Source organism: Diadema antillarum, unplaced genomic scaffold (assembly GCF_040938485.1).
Source record: "Diadema antillarum isolate AM-2024a unplaced genomic scaffold, OU_Dant_1.0 seq00001757_RagTag, whole genome shotgun sequence".
Lineage (NCBI taxonomy): Eukaryota > Metazoa > Echinodermata > Echinoidea > Diadematoida > Diadematidae > Diadema > Diadema antillarum.
In genome coordinates this window covers 39715-55888 of record NW_027272439.1, presented here as the reverse complement: position 1 = coordinate 55888, position 16174 = coordinate 39715, and positions in this window count along the sequence as shown.

Genomic DNA, 16174 nt, shown 5'->3' with positions numbered 1-16174 from the left:
TCCAAGTAAGTCCATGGAGTGATTTACATTGTCTGGGCATAGAGGGTTGGGTTGGGTATATGAGGATATGATGCTTTGTTATAACAATTAGGTCTGAGATATCTATTTCTTATGTTTGTTTTGACCATCCCGCATGGATCTCCAACGAAAAGGAATGATAATGTGTTAGACCCAGCCGCCACCGTGTTTTTTCAATAGATTTTGATATTACAGTGTAGTTGAGAAAAAAGTAACCGCTCATTGTCCTAGATGGAAGTCAAAATTGAACTGTGTGTGGAATACTCTGCATACAATTTTGGACACACACACACACACACACACACACACACACACACACAAAATGCATTTTTTAAAATATAATTATTATTTCATTCATAAGCAGCAGGCCATTACAAACCAATGAGACCAGACATCAATATTCTTACATTTTGATGCATATCTTTCAATATCCTCGAGGTCAGAGGATCATCGCTAATGTTCATGTGAAATGAGTAATAGAAATACACAATATGTGCATCATGTCAATCATTAATATTGTATCAGTTTCATTTTCAGTCTTGGATTATTTTTTCTATGTACAAATAAACTCGTGGCAAAGTAAACAACTTTCACATCAAAATATAAACGAGAATACTAAAAAAAGAAATAGATGTAATAACGTGCAAGGCAAATACCAGGCCTACAGCATCTTAAGGTATACAGGTGAAGGAAATCACCTTATTGATAAACAATTTACTTGACTGGGATAGCGACCACTGAACAATATTGTTTCTTAAAACTCTCTCTTCTTTTCAACAAGTGGAATAAAACACATGCACATACCGGGGCATTAGTTTGGAGGAGGGGTGGGGTGGTGGCAGGGATAGTTGACCCCCACCCCATTAAATTCTGAGATGTGGACTATGTTTTGTTGTTGTTAGTTTTTGTTTTTGTTTTTGTTTTTTGCTTTTTAGACAGAAAACTGCCCAAGTTTTTCACTTTAAGTGTGCATCGGATTGTTAAAATTTAATTCTGAAATGCAAAATCTCCCTTATGTGAGAGGCCCTGGGGATATCTCCTTTCGATAGACCCCTTCCCCCTGCTTGGCTCCTTCCACAGATATAACATACTTTGGGGAATGATAATTTCCCTTATTCTATGAAAAATGTTTTTAAGAGATATTTTTATTTGAATTCCAAAGATGAAAAGGCTTTCCTATATATGCACGATTGTTCATTTTGGAGGGCAAGAGGCATTTGCCCCGCCTCCCGAGAAAATATGGGAGGGGGAATGGTGGGGACATAAAACTTTGCCTCCCAAGTGTTTCCTGAGATTGAGATTTTTTTTCTTCACTTTTTTGACAGAAATGAATTGTCACTAAACATTTTAGCTATAGTATGCACCAGACTAAAAGGCAGAATCTCCTTTGCATACCCCCTCCCCCACACTATCTTTCGTTATGTCCCCTTCCATATACGCTCAGTGCTTTTGTCCCATTTTCGTTCTATATCATCACAAAGTATGTACTAGATCTTTAATTTCAGTTCCGACATATTAAAGAAAATCCCTCTTGTTGGAGGGGGTAGTGTATCTTTCAATTAACAATCCCTCCTCGGTTTCAATTTCCCAAATATTCCATCATAAATGTGTATACTAGATTTTTTTTTTACATTTCTATTCTTACTGCAAAGGCTCCCTCGCATGGGAAGGATTGGGGGACAGCCCCTTTCATACCCTCCTCTCGCTGTATCAACCTCTCCTCCATGCATTGATTATGGCTACACATTTGGGTATGGACTTTTTTTTTTCAAAATGGTAGTTCAACTAAGAGTGGCACGAGATCATTGAATTGCAAACAAAAGAATGCAAAAGCTCCATAATGTGGGAGGAGGATACCTCCACCCACATCCTTCTGTCGATTGGTCTTCCTCCATAGATGGCTGACTTACTACACCTTTTTGATACAAATTTCGAGGTATTCCTTCAAAAGTGCATGTGTGCCAGGTCGTTGAATCTCATTTCTCAAAATACAAAAGCTCTGTCGAATGGGAGTGGAATACCCTACCCTCGCCAACGCTGCGCTTGCTGGGTTCCCATCCATATAGACTTGGTACACCTTGGTGATCCATAATTTTCCAAATATTCCCCAAAACGTATGCATCAGATTCTTTAAAAAAAAAAAAAAAAAAACTTCGTCTTTGGGAGGAGGGTAGTTGAGATGCGCCCACACCCCATCAACTTCCGTATAAGTGATGACGCACACATTAAACAAGAGCTACACTGAATCACTGATTTCAGGTCTAAACCTGCAAAAATCCAATCCCCCACCCACATCCTCCCCCTCCCCCTCCGCTTCATTCCTTTGCACCATGAACTTATGCTTTTACATATTTTCCAAGTCCCCCCCCCCCCACGTGAAAACAGATCGACACCCCTTGCTCTGTGCACATACCCGACTTAAATAATTACCTGAAAAGTTCTGCGGAATGAGTAGCCACTTTTTGGTAACAGAAATGCATGGTTTGTAAGCCCTACATTATTAACAATTATTAACTATTAACTATCGCAATATCAATATTAACATCCTCACATTTCATTCGAGGTATTTGACCTTGTGTGATTTTCATAGGTGAACGGTAATGGCTCCTTAATAAACAGGGCCTACGAGTGCTCTCTAAAACATCATCATGTTTACCATTGATGATGCCAAACTATTCTGATACTTTGAGGTCATTGACCTCTCGAGATCATCAGAGGTCAAAGGCAGAAACTCGTCTGTGTGCCTTGGAATATGAAGACGATGTCATTGTACACAGATATGCTTGTTTTGTACATCCTTACCATGTTTGACCTTTCACCAATGATGTCATACTTCAATATTCTGATATTCTGAGGTCATTGACCTCTCAAGGTCATCAGAGGTCAAAGGTAGAAACCTGTCTGCTCTTTAGAATGTGAAGACAATTTCATTGTAAGACAGATATGCTTGTTTTGTACATCTTAACAATGGTTACCATTAACCAATGACATCACAGATCAATATAATATTTTGAGGTCATTGACCTCCAAAGGTCATCAGAGGTCAAAGGTTAAACCTGTCAATGCTCTGTGGAATCAGAAAATGGTTTCCCTGAAGTATAGATGCATGTTTAGTGAATCATAACCACATATATCATTCACAAATGTCTAAAAACATCGATATTTTGATATTTAAAGTTCATTGACCTCTGGAGGTCATCAGAGGTCAAAGGTAAAAATCTGTCAGTGCTCTGTTGAATCTGGAAATGATTTCTCTGTGGTATAAATGCATGTTTAGTGCAACATAACCACATATATCATTTGCAAATGTCTAAAAACATCGATTTTCTGATATCTAAAGTACATTGACCTCTGGAGGTCATCAGAGGTCAAATCAGACTTACCTCCCGATCTTAAAATAAATCTTATGGTATGTACTAACACTGGTGAAAGTTTCATACTTTAGTCAAATTTTGCACAATTTACGTGATTTTGAGGGCTTATCTGCTCTACTATCATTGGCGTGTATAGTTTGTACTTCAGAGTGTGGACAAACAATACAGCGCACAAAGTCGTGTAATGCCAATGCACGTAAATTCCTGTAAAGCATTTACGCAAAAATAATACTCGGGGGGGGGGGGGGGGGGGGGGGGGGGTTACGCAGTGAGCTCGACTCGCTGCAACCACGGTATACGGATGGTGACCAGGCCGACGGAGACGGCAGCAGCGACCCGTTGGTAGGCCAGTCACAATCGTGTAGGGGTGTGATCACAGCATCCTCTCCGCTAGACGATGATGATGATTCACGGCAGTTGTACAGCCCCATATGATTATCTGTTAAAAAAAAAAAAAAAAAAAAAAAAAAAAAAAAAAAACATTCAGGGCAAAGACTCCTCCAAGACTCGAATTAGCAATTAAATGCCTGATGAAAAACGTAAGTCTTGAGTGAGGCTCTGAAGTGCTCCAGTTTATCAATTTCACGTAGAAATTATGGGATTGAGTTCCACAGGTGAGGAGTGGTAGAGGAAAATCCCAGTTTCCATATCCCTTGAGATGTGTAATGGGCATCTGGAGAGCACACTGCAAAATGATCGGTGTTAGATTTAACACCACGGGTGTTAAATCTAACAAAAACAAAGTGTCAAGACAGGACCACACTGACATGTGTAGAATGTATGTCGTGATGGTGTCGAAAAGTGTTCACCTCCCACTTCATGGTGTTAATTTGGTGAAAAATCTGTAGTCGTGATATTTTTGACACTGCGCTGGTGTTAAATTAAATGACACTACATGATGTTGATTTTACATTGCTGTTGTTAATCTAGATGGTACATTTAGAACACCCGCCTAGTATGAATAGGAGACCACACTCTGCTTCTGTATGTAGTGTCCATTATGTTCATTTTTTTTTTTCAAAAAAAAAAAGTGCCAAGGCCGAATCTTTGTATGGTGAAACGCGCCTTATTTTTGTACAAAGTGCCACTTAACAAGGGTAAACTTTCTCTTTAGGTAAATAAAAAGAATTGTACTAATCTTGTGTGGGAATTGATGGTTTGATGTCATGATTATCATCAGGCAGTGTCAGGAAACGTAGCTGGCGAGTCAGAGTGTAAACTAACCGATCTCCACTCGTCTTTCACGCCCGACTTGCCCTTCACTTTTCACTGTTGCTGTGTAGTATCCCCTGGTAGGAAACATAATTCTATATGTTGTTATTCCGTTTCATACATCGAATGTGTCGTATAATGGTGGATATGAATATGTGGTTTGGATTTTAATACTGGTTATTCGTCATTTATACTATTGTTAATTTAAGTCAATATCTTTAATGTTCAGACGCTTTCATTGCCCCCCCCCCCCCCCCCACCAGTCCTTTTTTTCATTCCTTTCTACCTTTCCTCGCCCCGCTCTTCCTTTCACTCTTATTCTCTCTTTCACCTACTTATCCCTTCAGGGGAGAGAGGGGGCGGTTAGGGTATAGATATTTCTGGAATTTTGGAATCGAATGCTTGTGAAATCAGGTTTTAACCACCCATTGTGTGTGTATGTATGTGTGTGTGTGTGTGTGTGCACATGAGTGTGTAGAGATGTTTAATATAATAACATTTTGTTATATTTCTACCAATCAAGTTATGCAAATATAATGTCTTTTTCACTTGTACAATTTCTGTCAACTATTGTATTATATAGACATGCACTATAATAAATACATATAATACACTTGGTGATTCTATCCTACTATGAAGAGTGCTCGATATCCTCAAAGGAAGAGCGTTAGACAGAAGTATATACTGGAGCAAGTTAACGAGGTTAACTGCAGGTTCATCCGTATTTATTGCAATAAATAACGGATGAACCTGCAGTCAACCGCGTGAACTTGTTCTAATACTTCTATATATATATAGTCAAGCTTGTCTTAGCGGCCACCTGTCTATAGCGCCCATTGAAAAATCCCCCTCCCAAAAAAGAAAAGCTGTGTTTAGGGCCACCTTTCTAACACAGCCAGCGGCCACAAATTTTGTTTCCCGCTGTATATAGCGTGGTCGTCCAAGCGGCCACAGACCCGACGGAGGCGTAGCCGAGCCGATAATTCAGCGTGTTTTTTTTTTTTTCTGATTTGTAGCCGCGCCAGTATTTCATCGGCAAAGTGCAGTGATCGCCACCGCTGCATTCATTACTCATTCAGTCATAATAATGCACATACTTGAGCTTTAATTCTTCACGACTATACACATGCTATTGTGCAACAATTTCATAAACGCCGGCATTGTTCAATGCGTGAAACACAAGTGTATATATAATTATACGTATGTACACTTGTGTTATATATATATATATATATATATATATATATATATATATATATATATATATATATTGTTTCCTTTTTAGACCAGTCGAGGGGGAATTTTTGTGTTCACTTTAACAGACAATGAAGTACTTTAAATCCTTGAATCCTTACTTAGGAAATGCCAATGACACTGAATTTGCCGTATACCAGCGATCTGGTATAATTTCATTTTCTTTCACAGGTTTTAGACATTAACATCGGCAATGATATCCAATTACATACGTGTATTCGACGGTTTAGTTTCACATCAGATTCGCGAGGGCAGCGGCAAAACAAATCGATCCCGGCCGGATGTCTCCTGTCTTCTGTTTGCCAGCGTTACAACACATGACTCATGGTTTCGTCACGTTAATTGTCTCCTCTGTACTCTCTTCATCCGTATTTCTCTCTATTTACATCTCTCTCTTAACATTTACACAGACAGCATAAATACTAGAAGTTGATATCATGAAATGCGCGATGCTTTGCTTCCGAAATGAGAAGAAAATTTATGTACATTTCATATTCGGATACATTTTTTGTAAGTTAGTGTGGTGTTAGTTATACAATGTCTGATTTTGTAAATTTTCTTTACATGCCTGTCAAATCGTTCTGCGAAATGGTGATGTCATGTCCCTGGTGTCACGTAAGTGTGACCCTGCCGGGCTGCCAACCGTCCTTTGGAATTTCCATACACAACAATATTTTTATTTACATATTGAAAAGATACATCTTCTAATTGACAGGTGATACCACCTGCATACACTACGGCTGCATGCAGCCTTCACTGAAGAAGCAGATACGGGTTAATGAATATACTACTTGGATTTGATACCAGGACACTGTGGGTTTGATGGGAATGAAATCGTGAATAAACCAGGGAAGAAAGACCCGAGAGAGATGAATAAGGAACTTAATATGCCACAGAGGAATATCACTGTAAGGACAACATTTGACATCAAATAGTGCCAAATAAGATATAGAAGACAAAATCTCCTCTGAAAAGAAATCTTAGATATTTGTAGGTGGGAGAAAACAATAATTTTGCACATTACAGTGATGACGAGAATTTGTCTGAAACACAACTTACAACTTACTGGAAGGGACCAATACGAGACAAGCACAATTCCTGGAACTTGCAGGTACTTTCTTCGTATCCAACTCAGATGGCCTTTATTACTTGGCTGAGAGCCTATGTGTAAGATAATGCGTGTGTCCGATAACTCCTCGATGTAAAAACAAAACAAAACAAAACAAAACAGCAAAAAAAAAAAACCCGCATACGGCTGTAGGTATAAAGGGTACAAGAACTGAAATACAAGGGAAGATCACAACTTCTCTCTATCATCATTTTGAGATAATGCTAATTAATACGCCCATTTGGTGCCTTCCTTTGATCAAACACAACACCTCGATGAGATTATTATGACCTCTGTAGTCCACGAGGGGGAAATATCACAATCTTACAAAGGCATGGAATCGAATTTACAAATTATGACAGTACAAAGTAACAATTGAACTGATTTCTTAATCAGGAAGTTTAAAACAGAATACATAATATGGCATGCAGGCAGATAAATGTATACTGTAAATAATACTACAATGAGTCTTTGAAATTGGTAGGATAAAAATTCAAAAATATATCAGCGTTCAGACTGTTTTTTTTTTTAATTTTCATCTTGCCATCTGAACCAGAAGTTCTATAAATCTTACATTAAAATCCAATATTCAATTTCAAATTTGCTTAAGTTAGTGAAGTATATTCCTCTATTCCTTTCTGATGTCATATTATGTAAATAGGTCTAATAAGACAACGCTTTGAAGAAAGATATACGATTATACTTATACCAGTACTTTCTATAACGCAAACTGCAACAGCCTCAAAGCGGATGAGAAAGGAGATCATAAAAGAGCTAGAGATAGCTAGAAGGGGCGAAGGTAATACATGACTTTGCTTGTACAAGCGTCCAGTTTCCAATTCGCCGAGTCTGTATAGCGCCCTCTACCATGCACCACCGCCGAAGCCGTCGACATCGTCACGACCAATAGATTACACATACCAACGCTCTTTTCCCCCAAGATCTGTTTCTACTCTGCGAACTTTATCACAATAGCAACACGCACAGTCTCGCTACTACCCCTTGGTGTCCTTGTCTCTGGATCTCGGCACCATGCAACTGCACTGCACTGACGGCACAAATCAAACTGCACTCATCTTCTTCCTACATCGTATGCTCCAGTATAGTACAGTTCTTCGCGGTATACAGTAGGCGTTATAGGCTTGCAATATCTTCATTGTCTTCCAAAACAAGGTTTCTGCATATTATTATACCGTTGCTTTGCACGGTGTGCACACAATATACGCACGGCATTTTGGCAGTATTAACGGACCAACCACTTTCACCGCGCCTGTCACAGTAAGTGCTCCACTTTTCATGGCTTTCATTATTCATTCCTGCGTGCATCCGTATAGATGTTGTGCTCAATGTCTTCCATATCAATTATATTATAGATAAGGCTGCGATGGTAGGATCTAATCAATAGATGTATGACGCTGTACTTCGACAATAGTGTTCGGCAATTCGGATAGACGCCACCTCCAATCGTCAAAACGGGGGATTAGGGAATATTCGAGAACGTCCGCTATCCGCCCCTCCCACCATTCTCTTCTTTGGCGGTATACGCTCATTGGTTTTCGGATTTTATATGGAGCTCCATTTCTAATTCATGTTCAGCATTAAGTGCGCTTTCAGTTGGTTACAAAATCACAATTAGGGCTCTAAGAATCAAAATGCAAGTTGACAGCCGTTTCAATCACCAGACGTAGGCTTATGTTGTTATATTTTATAATTTAAAAATACCATTATTTTTACGGCCTTGACGAGAAACAGCTCCGTTTAGCTGATGCAGGCCCCTTTTTTGCGTGGTTCTCAACTCAACTCAACTCAAGTAACGGACCTGAAGAGTGAAACTTCCAGTGAGGTTCGACAAGAAATTAGATGATTTAATCATGACAGTATCGATATTCTCATGACCCAGTAAAACCTTGTCCATCATTCGTATAATGTTTATGGGGTATTTCGATTGTCATAACCTCACGCTACGCTTTGGACCTGCTTCGTACTAAAGATTTTTTTAATAATTATAAGAAATGATTAAGAATGAGGACAAAATACTTATTTATATGGGCATGTGTATGCATGTGCGTGCCCGCGTGTGTGGGAGAATTATTTAGTATTGTCTGTAATCCCGTGTAAGTAGTCATTACTACAGCTTTACAAGTTTAGATAAGAATCTGATGCAATATTGAAGCGATTTTGTTCTCAATTGTGGTACCATGTACACTTGTATATGAAATATGTGTATGCATCTATAAAGAGTGGCTATACCTTTGAGGTGACAAAACTACCGCATTGTACAGTGTATATTTGCATTCGTGATCATGAGGCACTGCCTTTGTGAAAATTGTGAAATGTCAGCACTTCCATATCTTTGTCCGATGTAAGGACGTTGTCACTGACGGTTTGCTCGTTTGATCCTGCTATATTTACCGAATTCGACTTGGGCATCAATGGTATACAGTACTGTTCCTTTACCCACTTTACATGCATGAGAAAGGAGGACGTCGGGTTTTAAAATGACGGAGTTGGTATCAATATTTCGGCATTTTTGTTTTCGTGGTGATGATAATGATCATATTTGATTATCACACGTTATTCATGCCGTATGATAAGAATCAATAAACATCTAAATTATTATTACAAAAATAATGATCGTCGCCGTGTTTTCATGAGTCAATTTAAAGCGCTTTTAAAGGACTGAGCTTTTCGTCAGATGTATTCAATGTACACGTATCATTGCCTATAGCCACGATAGCAGCAACAGTATCAAAACAAATAAGTAACTGTACTTTTCATGACAGTTTCATCAATACAGATAAATTTTCTTCCGAACATATTAGTTATAACATCGTGCCGGCCACTAGTATCCGCCCAAATAACATCAGTGTTTTATAACCATCCGAATATCATGAGATGTATACATGCACATTTTTGAGTCTATACGTCATGTCATGCCATCGTATGTACAATTTTTGTATGTACCTTCTCTCTATGTACATACCTATGCATACCTTTAATTTTCATTAAACAATAGTCATTTATTTGTATGCTGTGATATTGCAGTTGATATACACTGTAGATCTGATGAAGGGCCACATGTAGATTATGATATGATGTCCATCGGTGTCAAGTCTATCAGTTGTCGAAAGAAAGACACCATGTATACCCGCCACGTTCATGAGATTGAGCTCTCTGCTGACACTTCTATAATTATCTAAAACTATGTAAATTATACTTTTTGAAAATATCACTTACTTCTATTCCAAAGAGACTGCTACATACTTCTGTCCCTCTATATCATTAAAATGTACGTCGAAATATTTTCAGCTTTTTTGATTTCTCTTTGCTCATGATGTCAATAAATCATTTTTCTTTTCACTCCATCAAAGGTGAAGAGATGCCTTCAGCAGTTAAAGGTCTTGTCCTGGCGTTCGTGTTGGTTACGGTGGTTATAGCGGTGAATGTTGCTGAGGTGAGAAGTCATTTTATGTCATCTCTTGACATTTGAAAAACGCGAGTGAAAAAATCTAGAAGTAAATCAGAGGTCGTTTGCAGAAGTTTTAATTTTCAGATGTTGTGTACATTATAGTGGTACATAATAAGATTATTTTGAGAGACAGTAGGTTATCCTTTCAATGGACACAACGTATCAATGACAACTTTCACTCTGAAAGTGTTTTCTTATTAAGCCGTCTATGTTTATAACACCACAGTAACATGTTACTCTGGACACAGCTCGAGTGATAGTGTTATAGTATATGCGATTAAATTATACACTAAGCCTTGTCAGTATGGAATTGATTGAATGGGTTAAGAAATTATAGTTGAAAAAGCGAAGAAGACACAATTTTATTTCCATAAATGTAATGATTCTAACCATTTGTCTCCCTATATCTACAAGGTGTCTTCAAAAAGTGTAGTACGTTGTATATAATTATACATGAGTATATATTCATATACCTCCTAATTACTCCGTCACTATATATATTATGCTGTATTCCTCTTTGATATTACCTTATTTACATTTCTTATTGCGGCAACGCTCATCAAAATCTGCTAGACAGATTGCTTCTTCTGCAGAAAGGGCACTCCGTGTTAATTTTCACTCTTTCATACGATCTCACACAGACCATTTGTTTGAGAATAAATATTGTTAACAATAAAAGATTTATACGGTATCGTTTTAAGTTGAGTCAGTTTTATGTTGCTTTACCTGCTTTGTTTACTAATGATTTATAGAAATCTATCTATTCATAAATACCCCGCCAGACGATTCAGAGATATCATTAAAATTTTGCGTTTGTTGAGGTCCATGTAAGCAAAAAATACGTTAATTAACATGACGGACCAAGAGTTTGGAATGCATTTAGTGAAAATATTAAAGTGACCCATTAATAGCTGCATACACCAAAAAGAAAACTGATATGGATAATGTTGTAATCGCATAAATACAATTTATGGATTAGTATATAATCAGTGCTTGTTGAATATGTTCTTATATATCATTAAGCCATTACCTGTTCCGTGCATATGAATGACTCTATCATACTCTATTATGTATAATTTCCTCTCCTCCCGTCTTCCTCCTTTTCTCCTTTCTCAACAACCGTCCCGATTTTTGTTGTATTGTCGCGTGTCGCATTTGGAATGCTTTTGGTCGTACGTCAGTGTGTCTCAGTTCATGTATTTCTTTTGTATCTTGTTTCTTTGAGAGTCTCGTCTCTGCTAGATTTGTATACTTTATTTAGTTTTAATATCCCGTTTAAGAAATATGAATTCATGTGTATATATTACGTTTAATTTTGTTGATTGATTAAGTAACATGAACTGGGTTTGGTGACCACGCATTTCTTTTCTTTCTCTTTTTTTTGTGGTATGTGCACTATATTGGAACTGGTGGGAACCACAATCTACAAGTTTCGCTTTTCAGTGGATTCCCCCCCCCCCCATTATGTTGGTATTTCTTTACTTTCATGTATTCATGTATTGCGCGTGTACGTTATTGATTATGATGAGATGGAGCAAAACAAAAATAGAATAAAATGGCACTGAACTTTAACTTGTTATGCTATTCTTTTTATTAATGTGAACTTCAACTGCCTAGGCCAATGACCACAACAACGACAAATTTGGGAGAAATCACAACGACGTTGGAGGCTATGACAGTGACGGTAAGTACCTATAATCATTAAAGCATAAAAGGAATCCGCGAACGTCCATGTCTACTGTGGATATAATGTGTCATCATAAAAAGAACATTGATTTTGTCAAGAGTGCTCTTTCCTATAACAACTTAATGTGGTGACCATTGCATTCTGCTTATTTAGAATATCATTTATAAATTATGAACCACAACTTACATCTACTCAGTAAGAAAGAGTGTAAATGACCAAAAAAAAGTAATGATTACAGCGTAAAGCCAACTGTTCATTTTCACAATTATGAGAAGTCTATCCCTCAGAGATGTGCATTAATTTTAGGGAATGTAAAAGGTGTCATTTATACATAAAAGAATTAAATGTTGAACATTGGTAAAAACACATGTATTATTTTCTTTCAATTCTAATGTTTCCAGCAACTACTAGTATACCGCGAGAACAAACGCAACAGGCATACAATGGCGATACGAACATCCGGCATGTACTCGGGTTAAGAGTGAATATGAATGTTTCATAAATTGCATAACTGTTTAATTTTTATTGTATGGGTACAGGTCTGGTAAAAGGAAGCATTTTCACTCAATATCTAATCCTGATATTTTCAGCAACTACTCCGAAGACCACCAATGAACCGGCGAAACCTTCGGCCAACGAAGGTAAAGATACATACCTCAATGGACATGTTTTTGATAAGGGTGCGTTACCCACGAATTTCGATAGCTTATACGTGATACACACCATGTTCCCAGTGGCCACGGCAGCCCCGTTTGCCCGTGCGCCGTGGTTAGATGAGATATTCTCCCCCCCCCCCCCCCCCTCCACTTCGTAGTCTAGTCTGTTTGTTCCGGTCCTCGCTACAGTGAATACGTAAGTAGCAGACGCCGTTCTCACGGCGTCTGGTTTAACAACACATAATTCCCGTCGCGCCCCACTATAGACCGTCTCCAAGTTTTGTTACGGCTCATTGCGTGCTCTCACGTTCTAAGGCCTGGCATATGTTACTGTACGTTTACATATCTTTTTTTTTTTTGACCGTGTATAAAATTTGAAACAGCATTCACGACAATCACGGCCTGTCGCGTGTGCTCATCCCGTCTCCCGACGTTGCCTCACGTCCATCCCGTTTGGTCAATCATCTCGATGACCTGAAACGTGATTGTCGCGACCGTCGGGATCACGGTGATAGCAACATTTTTTTTTTCACTGCTTCGCTCACATAAAATTTCAACGAAGATAGCAACTTACCTGTCGTTTTCATTACACTACGTTTACACCATGTTCCCGGTGACCATGCACGGCAGTCCCATTTCAGGTCACCGTGGTCAAAATGGGATGAACGTATGACAATGCGGTGAGACGGGATGGGCAAACTTGACAGGCAATGATTGCCATGGATGCCGTGTCAGTCTAAATAAGCTACTGTATAAATAAAAAAGCCACAGCAGCCACGGGGCATGAGAAGTCCAGTATTTTAGGCCGTGATGTGAGACAGCACTTAATAAACAAAACTGAAGACGGTGGCGGTTCGTAGTGGTAGTGGAAAGTGACGAGAAAGAATATAGGCCTAATAGAAATGAGTAGTCTAGCCTGACTAAACGCCGTGAGAATGGTGTTTATAGTTAAAAATGTTCTCTGCAGCGAGAGCTGGAACAAATACGAAGGCTAGATGAGTAGATAAAGAAGGGAGAAAAAGAAAAAAATATCCGGTCTATAATTATACATGTATACCCAAGGTGATCTATTATGATTATACGTTCAGGGCAAACGGGTCTGCCGGGAACATGGTATAAACGTAGCATTATTCCATCCGTCATGTATACGTTCTTCTCTCGGGCTTTCTCTCTGTCCCGCACTCGCTAGCTTTCTTTCGAGCACATATGCTTTCGAGCACATATGAGCACATATGCACATATGCACACATGCTTTCGAGCACACATTATGTTACAACCTGTATTTCTAGAAATATAGGTGTTCTTTCAAAGATGAAAAGTTATCTTCCTGAACATACTCTTTTTATGCTTTACAATTCTTTAATCCTACCATATATTATGTATTGTAATCTAGTGTGGGCTACAAGTTCAAAAACTAAACTCAACCCTATTTATTTACTACGAAAGAAAGCCATTCGCATCTGTACTGGATCGCAATACTTAGCCCACACCAGTTCACTTTTTATCAGTTAAAAACACTGAATATATTTGACATAAATACATTACATTCTTTGCTTTTTATGTATAAGTATTTGAACAACTTACTTCCAAACATTTTTCACGATTTCTTTAAACTGAATTATACGGTTCATTCATATCCCACTCGTAATTCGCAAAATTTTCATTTAGTAAATCCCAGATTATTAATTGCACAAAAATCTATAAGATACAATGGACCAAATCTTTGGAATACACTCCCAGATTATGTTAAATCGTGTAAAACTTTATATTCTTTCAAGGCTAGATTGAAACTACATTACTGTCAGAATACAATCTATGAATACAGCATTTGAATATATATTTTGTTTTGTATGATCACATTTCTTTTCCTGTAAATTGGATTTAAAACTACAATGAATATACGCTATGTTTCTGTGTCTATCATTTCATTTCATTCCCATTATCTTCAGCATCACCACTATCACTTTCATCTTCATTATCACATTTTTCTTCATCATTACCCTGTCAACATCATCATACATCATACATCATCATCATCATCATCATATTTCACGTTACTCTCATTCGTACCTATGCACTATACATATATAAAAAAAACATAATGTATTTACAGTGTTTTATATTTTGTAGTATTTCTCCATTCCGCAAACAATATAATTTTTTTTTTTGGTGTATTATGTAGATAGGTCCCTGGGCTGCCACGTGCTCAAGCTTTTGCTTATAGTGGCAGTCCTTCTTCCGTATAATTTCTCAGATAATTATTTGGAAAATTGGTAATACCATTTATAATTTGTTAATGAAATTAATTTACACATCGATTTTCCTTCTTTGAATCATGTACTTGTAATCTGCTTACTGATATTCCATGTGATATTACTGAAAATGATTTTGATTTATGTATGAAATTGTGTTGGAAGAAAAATAAATCAAACAAACAAACAAACAAATATTTATGTAATACCATGATTCACATTCACGGTAAATACGGGGACTTCCCTTTCAAAGAAATGTCACACATGCCAGTCCATAGCAGCAACAATAAAGGGATTATTATTCAAAGCAATATAGCATTATCCTTTCAATATCTGTTGTAGTAATAGAGTTGAAAGTGAAGAGTGTGTAACAGGTTCTTATAAGAAATCAAGAGGGGTTCTTATACGTACTAATGACACAATTGTACAAAAAACAAACAACCAACTAAAGCACAAATTTCCATTCGTGTTATGATCCAAAATTTTAGAAAAATGTACAAAAAGAATTATTCTGTCAGAAAATATGGGAAAAACAATAAGTTTAACTGTTTCATCAGTTTTGAGTCCTCACGTTAAATCAGATCATTCGACTTCTTGTTGGTTTTGTGATGCATGAACACATTTGGCATCATCGTAATTATGTCAAGGTTGCTCTTTCTTGTGATCATTGATTCTTCATAATTCATGAACGACCAACTAATCACATCTATGCAGTACAAGCTAATGTACATGACTATGATTGATGCACAATATTGTATACACATGTAGTCTCAAATCCACAAGGAGTTTTCTAAGAGGACATGTGTTCAGATCTAATGAAAAATAAATGCGTCACATTACCTAAAAAGTGTCATTTATGTTAAGTTTGAATATGCAGTCTAGTAAAATACGCTATTTTCTTCAAATCCGGACGTTTCCACCATCTTTACAAACAGCATGAACATAAGCAACACTACAACACCAACGCCCGACTTGTGTTCAGATCTATAGAACTGTATACGGAAAATAAATGTGTGAAATGAATGCGATTTAATCTAAAATGTTGGGCTCATCGGTATAACGACATTGTTTTCTATCAATCTTGGCATTTTCAGCAACAAAGATGAGATCCAATTCGACGCTAACGAAGCCATTGGTCATCGTT